This window comes from Podarcis erhardii (assembly GCF_964252035.2).
Source record: "Podarcis erhardii genome assembly, chromosome: 3".
In the NCBI taxonomy this organism is placed as follows: Eukaryota; Metazoa; Chordata; class Lepidosauria; order Squamata; family Lacertidae; genus Podarcis; species Podarcis erhardii.
The window spans coordinates 61,327,784-61,343,874 of record NC_138507.1 but is presented as its reverse complement, the minus strand read 5'-3'; the positions used below and the strand labels follow the sequence as shown (position 1 = coordinate 61,343,874).

The window sequence follows — 16,091 nt, the reverse complement described above, 5'->3', positions numbered from 1 at the left end:
ACACAGTTTCTATAGAAGACACCATTCTGTGGATGTTAAGAACATAAAAAGAGCAAATGACCTATCTAGTCCAGCATCCAATTTTCACAGAGGCCAACCACACATACATAATTTTATTTGTAAGCCACCTTTCCACAGTTCAAACCGTGCTCAATGTGGCTTACTGCATGGGAAAAATCATAGTCATAAACAATAGAATGTTGAAAATATGTGAACAAACTGAGCAACTGCCATACAAATCACAAGAGCTAAAATAAAGATGCAGAAAACCAACAGCAACGATAGCAACCTCCCTGCCGCAACAACAACAAAAAAACCCTAACGACATCCCAGCCCTAGAATCTGTTCAGCAGCCTCAGCTTTTGTAGCTGGAGTCAGTCAGGGTCCTGCCCTCCCAGGCCTGTGGAAAACTAGCAAGCACAATCCTAGCACAATAGGCTCAGAGCAGGGCCAGAAGGTGCAATAATGCCTCCACCGCCCCACCATCATACTGCTTATCTGAGGCATTAAGGCCATCAGCATAAAGCTGAATAGCAGCATAACCAGGGAGTGACTAACTGACTATTGCATATGTCTTACCCCACAAGTGTCCTGGAAAAACTGGGTCACCCCACTTTTCTCATCATGCTCACGCAATTTCACAGTGCAATCTTTCCTCCCCCTCTTTTCCCCTCCCTCCCCCAAAAGTACAGGTACTTTGTCCCGAATCCCTGACCTACCTAGTGTCGTCAGTATGTCAAGTCCCCAGTTGAGGATCAATCCACGTGTCCAAAGTCCAAACTGAAGGACAGTGCTGCAGAGATCCTGGAGCACCCAAGGTGAGGTCCATCAACATGGGCAGCTGAGCAGACACAGCACCTCAGCTCTGCTGCCCTTTTATAATGTGAACAATCACATGCAACACGCAGCTAATAATGTTCTAACAAAATATTTGTAACATGTATTATTTCACAATACTTAGAATTGTGAAATAATATATGTTACAAATATTTTGTTAGAACATTGTTAGCCGTGTGTTGCCTGTGATTGGTCAGAGTTGTCTGTTTTGCAACACAGCGGATTTCCTTTGTTGTAGCCCATTTATACTGTAGCATCTGGGCTTGACGAGGCATGTGACCCTCATCTGTTCTGCGCCTACTGCAGCTGAGGAATCACACACCTCCTCCCAGAGCTAATGAGCCCCACCTGGCCAGCTAGTGAGGTGGACTGTGGGCCCTTGCCTGCCTCAGCCTCCCAGACTAGCCATCCCACTGATCCCTACATCTCAGAGCCCACCATGTTTGTGGAGATGGCCTCCTCTGGCTCTGGAGATGGGTCCTGCTGCTCTGTTTCCTGTGCGCTGACCCCCACCCCTTGTGATCCTCCATCATCCCATGAGTACATCCTACACCAACCTCTCCTTCCCCATCCCCAGCTTGCCCTGGTGTGTCCCAGTTCTGGCTAGACCACTCACTGGGATCCTCTTCCTCCTCCCTCATGTCCAACCAGTTCACAACATGCTTTTTCCAGGGCCATGATCTTGCACGGTGCTCCAAAACATGAGCCCGAAAAAGTGCTTTTGGGGGAGGGAAAATGGCTGCCATTCTCTCATGAGAAAAAACAGGACAATGGCACTATGGAAGATTGTGTCTGGATTTTGCTGTCGAAGTGTTGGAGGGTATGATATGTGACCTGGGCCCAAGATCATCAAAGTTTGTGTACTACTATGACTTGCAATCATGTCACAGTTAGTCTGACACACCCTTATGTTTTAAAAACATCCCATAGTCACAATTTCATTCCACTCTTTAAGAAAAGAATTAAAATACCAGTGTGTCTCAGGATAAGCAGGAAGAAAACAACATATGGGGGTGGGTGGGATGTAGAGGACTGGAGCTGGGAATGTAAGGAGCAGAGGCACCATGTGCTGGTACACCCAGCCGATCTTTTGGACTACAACTCCCATCAGCCCCAGTCATGGCACAAGCTGTAGGCCAATACATATGTGGAGTGCAACAGTTTTGGGGGAAGGATGGCACTGTGCATGTCTCATTCCAACTCACAGGCAGAGAGAGTTTGTGCATCCCAGCAGGGATGTTTCCATTGCTGGCATCTACAGGGATTACCACTCAATTAATTCCTTTCAAATAATTCAGCATATAGAATATGGCTCACAGGAGGCAGATCAAGTCTTTTAAGGCTGGAGTCAGGCTCCTGCCTCCCACTGTAACAATGCTGTCCTTCCTTATTTCTGTCAAGCAGAAACACTATCAAGTTGGGCAACTGGCTTTCGGAAGAAGAAGCTGACCAGGCTGCTATGGCTGAATTAGTGATCTTGGAAAACTAGGCCAGGCCATGAGGTAATCATTTGGCAGCAACATACTGGCATGAGCCTTTTCCTGACTGCTGACTTTTCATTTTATTGTATTAATTATCAATATATAGGAATACTTGCTTGCATATTTGAAGTCATAATTTAGTTCAGATAAAAGAAGCATTATATTTAAATAGATTCTGCCCAACTAAGCTGGTAAATCTGATACCAATTAAGAATATTTTTAAATAGGCCAGTAGAGTAACTCCAATTGTTCCTTAAAAGGCCAAGATTTGTTAATTCATTAATATAGTTTTAAGTGTTTACATCTCCAGATTTTCTCTATTCCTACTGCTCTTAAAAAGTAAAAAAAATCAGAAATTAAAATGTGTTTATTTTTATTTCTAATGTATTTTAAATGGTGCAGTAGAATCTCTAATGTCTCCACATGTACTCTTATTCCAGGAATCACTAACACTTTCAACGTCTTGATGGATGTTACCAGTTTTCAAAATGTTAATGTAATAGTGGAATGGACCTCTTTGGAATACAGTGGACTCTCCTTCATTTGAGGTTTTAAAACAGATGGTGGATGGCCATTTGTCAGAGCTCCTCTAGCTGTCGTTTTTGCATTGCAGGGGGTTGCACGAGGTAACCTGTTGGTTTCCTTCCAACTCTACAATTCTATGATTCCTGAAAAAATCACAATTTGCACTTTATCCACTCCACAGCACCAACAATTGGCAGTATCTGATTGACATCTTTTGTTTAATTCTCAGTGTGTGTGCCAAACTACATCTATTAAATTGCTGACTGTCATTTTGGCTGGTGTTTTATTTTTATAAAAGTGACGGGAAGACCAATAATATGGATGTGTGTGTTGTGTGCAAACAAATCTACTGCCCTTTCCTAAGCCCTGCTGGCTTGCTGAGGCCAGGGGAAGAGGTGGCTTTTCCTTACCTCCCCTTCATGCTGTCACCCCTTCCCATAATTAAATATGCCAACTCAGGGGCTGGCATAGTTGAAGCTTCTTTTGGGAGAGTGCCAGGGAATGAGAGGGTTTGAAATCCTCAGCTGCCACTGGCATACCCTCACCATTGGTGGGACACTTCCATCAGCAGGATATTTGTGCCTGTGGAGCTTTCTGTGGGCATATCCAGTAGGTGTGTCACTTCAGCAGTGCGGCTTCTTTTCCACTGCACTTATACACCACTTCCTACGAATTCAGTTGATTCAGGTTGTGAGGCTGCACCCTAGTTGATGTTAACGATGGCCATATAATGAAATGGAGCACAGATGGAATATTACTGTTTCAAATGAGTAATAGCATTTGACACATTTGATGACATGCAAGATTTCTAGGAAGATAATCACTGTCTAGAAAAGATTCCAAGGAAAGCTATGAGAAACAAATAAAAAATTTAGGAAGCCTGCCATGTGAAGACTGGAGGGAGGAGAAGGAAAGGTTTAGAGAAAGGACAACACTCTGAAAATGTTAGAAAGGAGAGGCAGGTTTTTTGAGAGATTGTAAAAAGAATTGCCTTGCTGGATCACCCTGAGGTCCATCCAGTTCATCATCCTGTTTGCAGCTATGGTCAAGCCAAAGTCTCCAGAAGCTCACAAAAAGGCTATGAAGTGAAAGAATCATTGAGTTGGAGGTAGACGTATGGCGTGAACAGCAACAACCAGTACTATTATACCCTCTCCTCCTCTTCCTGTTCCTCCCACCCACTGTTGGACTGTTTATAGCTTCCTCCTCCTCCTCCAGTTCCTTTGTTAGTTCACTTCCCATGAGGCATCCCAAAGCAATTTACAACATAATAAAGACATGTATAATAAAATTGTTGCATATATATAAAACTATTAAAACAATTGCACGTACAAATTCATTTTAAAAAACAACAACTATAGATTTGTTAAAATATCAACAACATGTAAATAACTAGGGTTTTTTTCTGGGGATATTCAAAGGTACGTCGTACTGGCACCTCCCCCCCCCCCATTAAAAGTGTGGCACTTACTGAGTTAAAAAAAAAGAAGTGTGACACTTACTGTAACAGGCAGTGTAAATAACTGACAAACAATCACTAAAAACCAACCAACCAACTGCCAAAGTTTTGCTTAAACAAGCAGAGGGTCTTGAAAATGAATGTTGCTCCTATTAGCTGTACTTTAGCCAAGGAAGACTGGAGCATTATGTTTATTCTTTGTGTGACTATAGAAATGAAAACACATCCTTAGCAACCTCTTTTGGATAAGGAAGGGTTAATGAGACTCAGTAAAACATTGACAACCAGGAGGGGCTCCCTCAAGTGAGATGATAAAAACAAGGCTGCACCTGGATGCCGGCAATTTGCAGACAGACACATTCTGGTCAGCCCTTTTGCTCAGCCGCTTTGTTCTGCCAGCTGCTTTGGATGCAGGTGGAAGCGTGGACTTTGCTATCTATAAAAATGTTTAATAGTGAAGACCAACTTCCGCTTCACCTCTCAAGGGATCAAGGTTAGGCGTGTGTTGCTATGCCAGACAGCACAGCAAAGCAGCACAGGGCAGGTGGGCAAGAGCCACTGTGCCTAGCTCTAAGATGGAAGCCTCTCTGTGGCAGAAAGCACACAGTGAGAATTTTGCATCTTTGGGGGTGAAAGGAAGGCAAGGAGAGGGGAGGCAGCCAGCTTCTCTAGATGGGGCAACAGTGCACAGAGGGGCCAGGCATCCAATTCAAATAAATTAATTTCCACCCAGGAGGAGTGTGGTGCACCCGTTCTACCAGGGAGCTATTGTTTTTGCTCATGTATGCTAATGTGAAGAGATGGATCGCTCCACAGGACCAGGGATGCCCAACATAGTGTGGTTGGCAGAGCAGCTCTCACAAAGAACCCGAGAATTTATGCCTTGCTCTTTGCTTGTTAATGTGGAAATAAAAGGGCCCACCTGCTACTTGAAGTCATGATCACTGGCAGAGTGCAAGCGGGGGAAGGCTCTGGGTAAAGCTTTATAAAAGGGCAAGAGAGCTGCAGTCAGTTTCTGCGGTCCTTGTCTTTTGAATTAGGGGAATCACACCATGTTCCATTGTGATGGAGAAGGGCTAAGGTTCAAAGAGCTGCCCTTGAATACTTTTTTTTTTAAGTACAGTATTGTATTTTAAATACATTTGCTTTTAGCCACCTTATAAGGAATGGCATGTGGACAGGAATACAAGCGTGAGGAAATGATCTCTCCTCCCTAGTGTGGTGTTGGAGTAAGACCTGGGACACCACTTCAGTCACAAAGCTCACTGAGTGACCCTGGGCCAGTCATTGCCTCTCAGCCTAAACTACCTCACAAGGTTGCTGTGAGGTTTAAATGAGGAGGGAGAGACCCCTGCACACCACCTTGAATTCCTTGGATAAAAAGGTGGGATTTAAGTGCAATTAAGGGACACGGGTGGCGCTGTGGGTTAAACCACAGAGCCTAGGACTTGCCGATCAGAAGGTCGGCGGTTCGAATCACCACAACGGGGTGAGCTCCTGTTGCTCAGTTCCTGCTCCTGCCAACCTAGCAGTTCAAAAGCATGTCAAAGTGCAAGTAGATAAATAGGTACCGCTCCAGCGGGAAGGTAAACGGCATTTCTGTGCGCTGCTCTGGTTCGCCAGAAGCGGCTTAGTCATGCTGGCCATATGACCCGGAAGCTGTATGCCGGCTCCCTCGGCCAATAAAGCGAGATGAGCGCCACAACCCCAGAGTCGGCCACGACTGGACCCAATGGTCAGGGGTCCCTTTACCTTTACCTAAGTGCAATTAAGCAAGCAATAAAGGCATCCTTTTTATGAATGTATTTTAGGGTCAGACTAGGCATAGCCTTAATTGTACAGCAATTTTAAATTATTCCTCCGTGTCCGGTAATAGTTTCTTGATTTTCTATATATATTTTTCAAAAAAAATCCTGTAACCTCTCTCTCCCCCCACCAGTAAGTATGTCATATGAGTCATTGATACTTCCCTCCCCAATTTCAAGTACACCTACTATTGTATTGCACTTTGTCTTTCAACTTGGATTTGCAGGTGTGTCCCACAAAGGCATCACATACATTGAATGGACAGTGTATGTAGTGAATGTACAGTATGCACAAACATTGAAAACACAGCCTGGCTAAGTCCTTCCCTGCACTGCAGAGGAATTACCATATTGAACTGGAAAAACACATTTCAAGAATCATTCCTGCTCCCTCCAAAAGCCTTTTTCAATTAGCCATACATTTTTGAATAATCAAAACAAACATTTTTTGAGCGGCTGCCAGCAGATGGCATCTCCCTGTCCATTCTCCAAAGAGAAGCAAAAACTTTTCCGTGTAGGGCAGCCAACTCAGCACTTTGCAAAAAATGACAGGAAAGACAGATTGGGTTGGAACCATCATTAGGAAGCAGGATAAACACAATGTTTCTTAAATAAATACTCTTGCATGATTTACCCACTACTGGTTGGAAACAGAATATTAAAGCACTGGGATTCCTTCTCAGGTTCCACAGAATTTTGCACGTGTGCCTCATATGAGACTTTTGCTGTTTGATCTACTATTTTGGTTTCTTTTGGTGCATATAATGCATTTTATAATTTTCATCGCATTGTTAGATTTCATATTTGAAACTGGAAGCTGCCACTAGAGCTGTATATTTTGGCTAGTTGGTTACAGGAAAAATAAATGATGCAACTGAGGATCAATACAATTAATACAACTTCACCCGAGTATAATCTCTAGCCCTACATTAAGATAATGGACTGAAGAGTGCACACATCTGTGTTGGAGCAGGCCAGACACTGGTGGTCTTCCTCAGAGACCCTTCTCCATGTGTCCCATGCAAGGTGAGATGCGTGGAGGGTGGTTGCATGAGTACAGGCCTTTTCACTGGTGGCCCCCATCTGTGGAATGCTCTTTCCAGGGAGATATGGATAGCACTTTGTTTTCCAGTCTACGTGCTACATCATAATACTTCTATGAGTACAGCTAGCGAAACTTCAAAATTACATCTGAATCTCAATGAGGCTTTAGTTTGTTGCGAGTTTATTCTTCAATAAAGTGCTACGCATGCTTTCAAAGCTGGTTTAAGAAATCAGGTGGTGTCTTAGCACTAAAGAGTAGTATATATTTTTGGCAAGAAACTGCATTCTACTGGGCAAACGTCTGTTGATGAAACAGATTGTAATATAACAGCTTGCACACCTACATGAACAATTTTGGGTAACTTTCAAACTTGCACATTTCAATAACTTGAATTGGTCTATCAAAAAAAATTGCTATTTTACCTGGTTGCTTACATGTATTTCTTCAAAAGAAGAAATATAATTATAGGCTGTATTTCTTTATGCAAAATAGAAGTCATATTATTGCAACAAGGAATGTAACTAAGAGTCTCTAGTGCAGGGAGCTAAGCCTTAAACACTTTCTGGGACTAAGCAAAGATCTGAAAAATATTTTAATTTTTTTGTGATATATGTAAGATTGCTTCTGCCAGACTGTATTCTTTAGGGATTAGTTGGTTTCTTTCTTCATAGCCACAAGTGTAAATTTTACCCAAGTTTTGATGGCTTTCCATTTTCCTATAAGTAAATATTTCTTCCTTTCAACTGCTACCTGCCAAATAACTTATAAGTTATCTCTTTCGAAGTGGAAAGAGGGGAAAGACAATTAAGATGCGCATGACCTAACCTTCTCCCTTTAAGTATTTTTAAAAGTAGCAATTATGTCAGTAGGATATGTGATGTACAGAATATTTGTTTGGAATGTTCCTCTCAGTACCACTTCAGAGCCAAAAGTAAATGCACCTCAAGCAATCTTAATATAGTTGATACTTAATTCATTGAAACATTTTAACAAGCAATTTTATGATTAGTGTGTGTGTTCCCACTCACGCACGCTGTAGTCTTAAAAGTGATGGCAATTAGATAAGAGTAATCAAAGCAGGAAATAGGTGTTCCTGGAGAGCAAAGCTCCCTTGAGCTGTCATACTTTCTCCCGCCCTCTGATTTCCACATTTGGATTCTGAATGGCTGTGAAGATGCTTGCTCTGTGACAGCACAACTCAATTTCGTGTCGGATCAGCATGGACAGCTGTGGCTTTCGACAATGGAAGCCATTGTTGGGTCCTGAAAGTTAATGTGATTATGCAAATGTTGCTCTAACTACCCGGGCTCTCTTATACTCTTCACAAATGAGCACATTGTCACATTTCATTATGTGCATCCAGTCCTGCTGGTTTGGTGGTATCATTATATCTCTCAGAAATGGACCACATCAAGACTGCTCGCTGCTGGTATTAGGCAGAGAAAACCAACTCTGACCCACAAACAAGGATTTGTGTGTGTGTTGCGGGGGGGGGGGGGTTGTAGCTTGACTGAATCTCTATATTAGTTCTGACTGACTTTGGAGGGCCAAGAATTGTAGATAGAACTACAAGACAGAATCTGGTCCTGGAATAGACTTTGAACCATTTCTGGCTACCAAGAATGTACGTATATATGTGAACAGGTTTTCCTTCATTTGCACACCTCACCATTTGTACAATTCTGTTAACAGGAGCCGGATTCCTGAATAGCTCTGATTCAACAGATTGATTGCTGATGTGCAAGTTCTGTGGTTGTCCATCTCTGATAGTGTGCTGCCATGTGTTTGCAGCCCTAGGAATCACTCCCCACAATTATAACATAAAATGTGAAACCCTGCCTTATAATGTGTTGTTTCTTTCTAAGAGCTGAACCTTCCATTAAAAGCATGGATTCAGTGCCACTTCTAGTGGTAAAGACTAGAAAATGGTTTTACATTGAGTTGGGGGAGAGAAGCAGGGCTTTTGTTCTAGTTCTTGTTGGTGTTGTCCATTTGTTTATATATCAATGCACCCAGTGCTTTACAAAGCCCCTGTCCAGAAGACCTTACAATATAAAATTCTAAAATGTGACACAGGGATAGAAAACAAGAAGGGGAAAGAGATGGAAATGGAGATGGGACAAAGGGCGGGGGGAAATACACACTTGTTTCAGGTATACATCCTAAGGCTTAGGGCATAATCCAAAAGCTGTTGGAAACCAGGCTGAGGAGAGGTGGCTTAGGTGTTGCTCCACTGGCAATATGTTTGTTTATTACCCACACTTCACGCTAAGGTCCCAGGGCAGGTTAAAGCATTAAAACACTATATAAACTACTTCCATGTTTCAAAAGCCAGGATAAAGACTGAGGTGCGTCCTAAGCATTCTTTGAAAGCTGTACAATGAAGGTGCCAGACACACCTCTATGGGCAGGGAGTTCTGCATTAGGGGCTGCCACAGATAATGCCCTCCTTCAGGCCAGTACCCCCTGAGCCTCTGAGGGACAAGAACTACCAACAGGCACCCCCTGCTGATCTCTGCACCTGAGAGGTTCTGTAGGGAAGGAGGCAGTCCTTCAGATATTTGGGGCATGGGTCATTTAGGGCTTTAAACACCAACATCAACACCTTGAACTGGGCCTGGATGATGGCAGTCATGCCAACACATACACACTGACTTCAAAGAAGCTGGAAGCATTTTGAAAGCAGTGGTAGCTCCCCCACTATAGGATTGCTGTGCCTGCTACAACGGGACACGGAACTTCATGTGTTATGCCTAGTGATGCTCCTGAAAGTCCAGTTTGGAGGGCTGAAAAGGCCAAGGTGTGTGCCAAGCCATGTTCTCTTCCTAACAAACTTAAATATTCTTGTAATTCCAATGGAAATTGATTACAGGTTAATTTGATGTTTCTGTGCATTTTGCACAACTAAGCATCAATTACTACCATCTTTGTACATGTTAAAATGTTGTAACTGGGAATAGAAGAGAAATTTGATGCATCTTACATTCAAAGGTGAGCTTACTTACCTAATTCACTGTCCAAAATAATACATGAACAAAAACACAGCCACTGTTCAAAATTCACACTTCTCCGAATTTTGCAATGCAGTTCTCCAGCCACCTAATGTATACAAAAAGGCATATACCCCATACATATATTATATTAGTGGAAATGTTTCACAAAAATGTGTACACTGGGAGAAAGTCACACTAAAATGCTAGTGAATTTTCATGAGGACATTAAAAATATTTTCTCAAACTGATGTGGATGTAGAGAATGGACCTGAAGATTGGGAAAAAATAAGAAACCAGAACCGACCGATTTGCCCATCTGTACCTGCTACTCAGGTTTGCCATTTCAGATGTGGTTCTCAAACAGAACAGATCCCTTTCCTCTTTATGAACTGCAAATCTCAAAAGTGGCACTTTAGTAGTAAGAGTCCCAGCATACTGTTGTAAGTATGTATATTTTTAAAAAGTTGAAGTGCCTGAGTCAAAAATGTAGGGCACAGGTGTTTTGGGGTCATTCATTTCTCAGCGCTGTTTATGAGAAGATCCCAGACACATTCAGAGAATGCTGTTTTGGTGCAGTGCCAGCCATCAAAAGCTGACAGGAAAAAACAGGTGTATCTGGTGATGACATGCACAGCGTACAATAAGAATCAGACTGTAGAAACATTTACGTTCATTAAAGGAGCTGCCATTAAATTTTTCTTCAAAAGCCATGATGAAGAATACACTGCACAATTAGGCAATTTTCACAAATGGGATATTTTCAGCACCCAGCTTCAAGACAACTGGTAAGTTGAGGGAAGGCAAGAGGTCAAAAGACACTGTGGCTGTTTGTGTATGCTGAAACACCAAAACCCTGGATGACAGTGGGCTTGTTAATAAAATAAAAGTCCACACAAGTTTATAGCCGGCAGCAAAGAAAAATCCTAGACTGCTGGAAGCTAGCAGAAGAGAGAAGGTGTGTGTGAGAGAGAAACCTTTGCCTTCCTTGAGCGGATTCATGCATTTCAATGTTGGGAGAGATGCAGCACTCCACTTTTCCTCACCTAAATACTATTCCATATTTCTGTATTAGCTCATAGGCTAATACAAAGCTTCAATACAGAGATAGAAGCTAGGAGAGCTGGATAAATCCTGGCTCTGTAGAGCAGGGTGAGTTGCAACAAACACATATCAAGTGTTTTTGTACCCAGAGATATCAAGAAGAGCCTGTAACTAGAAAGCAATAATAAAGGCAACATCTTTGTTCCTTGAAACTTGTAAATATTGATGTCAAATTGAACACATGCACCACAATCTAGAGTTTGATGCGTGTGTATCTAAGTGTGCACCTCTTACTGCTCTATAACATCCCCGTTGATTTGTGTCTGCTGATGTTCCTAGACTGAAATGAATGGGGACGCATGCAGAGTGGTCTCTCGAAAGAACAGCACTCTGGCTGGGGAGCTCTGTGCATGCATCAGAGTGCTTTCCTCCCAAACAGATTGCTAATGTACACACACATATATACTGCAGGCTCATTTGGGGTGTTTTTGTGAATGTCAGATGCATGGGCACATTATAAATGTGAATGTGCAGCTACTTGATTTCCATGCCACATACTTGTTATATATGTATGTATGCATGCATGCATGCATGCAATAACAGTATGTATATGGCAATTAACAAATTCTGTACATGATTGGGCTAGCATTGTAACGGCTTAATTTTGTGAGTTCTCCAGGGCAACTGAAACAATCAGGATTAAAAATTACTGATGTAATGTTGAGAGCATTGCTTCACTGGGAGCTCTGTAAAAGCATGCCTGATGAAGATTAATCACCATACACATATATGGAAAGTAGTGACATCACACTTCGCACACACCATCATTCTCCGTAGGCATAGATCCAGAAAAGCTAACATGAAACCACCTGGGTGATTTATCATGAATTAAGACACCAAGTACCTCCTTTACTATTTATGTTAACTTAACTTAACTTTATTACTTTGTGTAGTTTTGCGGTTGTGAATTTGACAGGAACTGTTGTACAATGGACCTGTATATGATCTGCAGAAGTCCTGCAATGTAACCTGCACACCTATTGGGTTGCTGTTGTAGTTTAAAGTTGTCTTCAACCTTTGCAGACCCAGGACCACCTTTAACCCAAATGTGCATTGGGACACCCACTTCTCTTTTTTACCATGTCTTTAGGGCTGTTGTGGCCCACCTTAAGTCATGTTGCAACTCAGTAGTGAGTCCTGGCTCACCTGTTGAAGACCATTAATCTAGTCGATTGTTGACTGCCAGGGCCACTGCTGGACCAGCCCAGTCATATAATCAGGGACATTCCTATGTATTTAAAAGATGATTATGAAACAAATCTGCATAACAAATGCATCGGCTCTGCAAGTGTGTAGGTCTGTAGATTATTTATATATATGATGGGACATGAGATATGGGGCCCAGTCCAAAAGACCAGGAGCATGGGCACCTCTCTAACAATGCCCTTACGTAGAATTATTGTCAGGGAGAATCTGGAGGAGCAAGTGACAGAAGAGGCGGAGCAGGGGCTCGGGGATGCTGTGGAGCCCTTCAACCACCCAGAGGCTCTGGAAGGGAGGTTGCTTTCACATCAGCACAGACAAGGAGGGAAATGAAACGGATCAAAGACGTCTCGCGTGATTCCGATGCCTACTTTATTGGCGCGGGAATTGAAGGAAGCCACTCCCTGAATCTGACTCAACGGGTTTGGATACATAATTCTGAACTGTAGCTGTTTCTTGTACATATGTAATAAATACTGTAAATACCAAGCTGACTGTGCCAGAGTTACTGCGAAGGGGAGACACCACCTTTACAATTATAGAGTTGAAAAGGACCTCAACGGTCCTGAGACCATCCCTCTCCCAATGCAGGAAGCCCATTACTACTCAGCCCCTACTGAAGTTTGCCATCCAGGAGTTAAATTTTATCCAGAGTAGACTTATAGAAATTAATTGACCTAACTTGGTCATGTTCATTAATTTCAGTGGATCTACTCTGAGTAAAACAGCTGAATGCAACCTTCCCGCCAGCCTCTGCTTCAGTGAAAAGGTGTCCATTTCCTTCTGTTCTACCAACTGATGGCTCAAACTTCATCAAGTTCTTCCTAATATTTTGTCTACATTCTTTTACTTTTATTTATGGAACTGTTTCCCTAATTATAGCTTCTATATATTTGATATGTACAATATATTGCTTGTACTAATTAAATAATACAGGTTTGTTTCTTCGACAATTTGTTTGGCATTAAACCATATTATGACTGGAGTAATTTCTGGAATAGCTTCCTCACAGACTTGACTGGTACTTATGTTATGAATTTTTAGGTGCCAGTGAAGACATCTTTCACTTTCCCAAACCTTTCAACTTATGACAGGTGTGCATTCTTGCTGTTCTGAAAAGACTTGCACCAAATATCTTTTCCATTTGCAAATTCTTATGATAGCTTTATATTGATTTTATGTTGCTGGCTTTGGGGTAGGTGAGATGTGTGCTGATTTGTATTGTATATTTATTTCTCATTTAAAAGTGAACCACCCTAACAAAACAAAAACATGGTCATCTTTGAAAATGTGCAGTTCTCTGGATTTTGCAATGCAGCTCTCAAGCTGAGATGTCTACAAAAAATGCATATTCTGAGGTAAAGTGTGCATTAAAATATATATGTTAGTGGAAGCATAATAAAAAAATGAATTGCATTGGGAAATGGCTCTTAAAAATGTGTCTTAGGAGAAATTTGTACTCAAATGCTGATAAATTTCCATGAAAACTCCCCTCCCCCTTCTGAAAAACAACAACAATGAACTGGTGTGAAAATGTGGAAACTTAGGATTAGAAAAATGAGAAACTTCCATCCCTACCTGCAAGTCAATCAGCGAGCGATGCCTGGCCTCCATGTTCTTTTCAAACAAAAGGTCTCCGTGAGGGCTACTTTCTCTCTTTGGGAGTTGGTAGGAGCCGCCTCAAAGCACCCTGTCAGGCCCAAAGCATATTGGAAGACAAAAACAGCAGCCAGGACTTTTGTTAGTGGCAGCAGGCCTTCTGTTGGGGAGGGCAGAACCTGTTAGCTATGTATTTTTATTGATTCAGGAGTTTGGATTTAGATTTGATATCCCACTTTACCACTCCCTTTAAGGAGTCTCAAAGCGGCTAACATTCTCCCTTCCCTTCCTCCCCCACAACAAACACTCTGTGAGGTGAGTGGGGCTGAGAGACTTCAGAGAAGTGTGAGCAGCCCAAGGTCACCCAGCAGCTGCATGTGGAGGAGCGGGGAAGCGAACCCGGTTCCCCAGATTACGAGGGTGGGCAGCTGTGCCCATGTTTCTGTGGCATTTTGGAACAGGGACTTTTGAGAAGCTGTTAAAAGCACCCTGTTGCAGTGCCTCAAAGTGGGAAAGGTGAAGCATTACCCCCCTGGCGTGCCCCTCAGGCCAAAGGAGGAAGTTGGGCAAAGCTGTGAAAGTGAGGACAGGTTGATGCTGGGTGTGAAATAGAAAAGAAAATCAACAAACTGAAATAGTGAGGAAGCATGGTAAACGTCTAGTCAAGAAAATGAGACTTTGTATCTGTGACAACCCATGGCACCCCCCTACCCACGACTCGCTTACAAACAAAAAACTGACTGACCAAACAAACAAACCTCTTTTAGCATAGCTTATTTTATAACCCTGATTATTGCCATGTTGGGGCATGATGAGGTGATTTTGGAGGTGAGGGGTGGGGAGGCACCCATGGAAGGGTTGGAAAGGTCCATTGAGGGTAAGAAAGGACCACTTCTCACCTTTAAATTGTGTCCCCCCCCCTCACCATTTTTGGGTGGGGGTAGAGCCGGTCCACCTCCAATGCCTTGCTTGTGAAATGATTTCCCTCCCAGGGTTGTTGTGAGGATACATTATATATTAAAGTGTTTTGTCCCATGAAAGGGCTTTTTTTAAAAAAATAGTGAGGACAGCAGCAGTGTATATCCTTAGCTGTTCAGAAGATTATGACATGCCAATATGCTGGTCATGGGGCACCTCAAACTTGACTTCAATTAAAAGTTGAGCCATATGAGAAAAGAAGCAATTTTGAGGTTCAAATTGCAGCTTGTATCGCCATTTGGCTTTTATTTTTTATTTTTTGTATTCTTTGGCTTGTGGCAAACAGAACCTACTCAATACTGGGGGAGGTATACAGGCCCAACTACAAAATACGCCATGAAGCGTACTGTAGTCAATTTTTCCTTGTTACACTCTTGAGATGCTGATTGGATTTTGTCTTGTTTAAAATGTTGTGCAAAATACACACATGGGCCTTCTGCACCTGAGTGTATACTGGTATCCATTTTTGAACTAGGATAAGTACATTCCATTCAACATGCATATTTAATTATTCAGGAAAATGAATCGCTAGCATGCAGGCAGAAGTTTTCCCCAGCAGAACCTGGAAAGATACAAGGACTCAGGTACCAAGCCTTATTTTGTTGTTCTGCACTATATGAGCCCCATCCTGTTCTACACACAGACATACCCACACTGAATGGAAATACCGTATATACTCGTGTATAAGCCAACATTTCCAGCATTTTTTATGCTGAAAAAGCCCCCCTTGACTTATATTTGAGGGTCTCACCCAAACACATTTCCAGCGGCAGAAGCTGTTGTTGGCAGAGGAGGAGGAACGAGCAGCCCGAAAGCAGCCCTTTTGGGCTGCTTGTTCTTCCTCCGCCACTGGCGCCACCAGCCTCTGCCTCTTGGCAGCACCCTAGGTAGGCGGGGGGGGGGCGGAAGGGGCGAGGGGGGAGAGAAGCCCCCTCTGCCGTGTGCGCATGCATGCACCCACACCTGCGCGCGCACACACACACACACTAGCCCACCAGGAGGTTTGTGGTGTGGTGAACTGGCTTATACTCGAGTCAGTAAGTTTTCCTAGCTTTTTTTTGGTAC

General features: G+C 42.7%; 1 long non-coding RNA gene across 3 annotated transcripts in view; it reads right to left on the bottom strand.

Moving 5' to 3' along the window:
- Positions 1-14,247, bottom strand: part of LOC309338281 — a 74,514-nt gene extending 60,267 nt beyond the window's left edge. For 2 of the 3 annotated variants that reach the window (XR_014154829.1, XR_014154830.1), the window contains exons 1-2: positions 14,028-14,247; positions 10,158-10,251 (exon numbers count right to left, since the gene is read on the bottom strand). This is a non-coding gene — a long non-coding RNA (uncharacterized lncRNA). Of the gene's footprint in view, positions 1-7,786; positions 8,415-10,157; positions 10,252-14,027 lie in introns of those variants that run through there. The other variant, XR_014154831.1, reaches the window with a different exon arrangement.
- Positions 14,248-16,091: the final 1,844 nt, after the last annotated feature.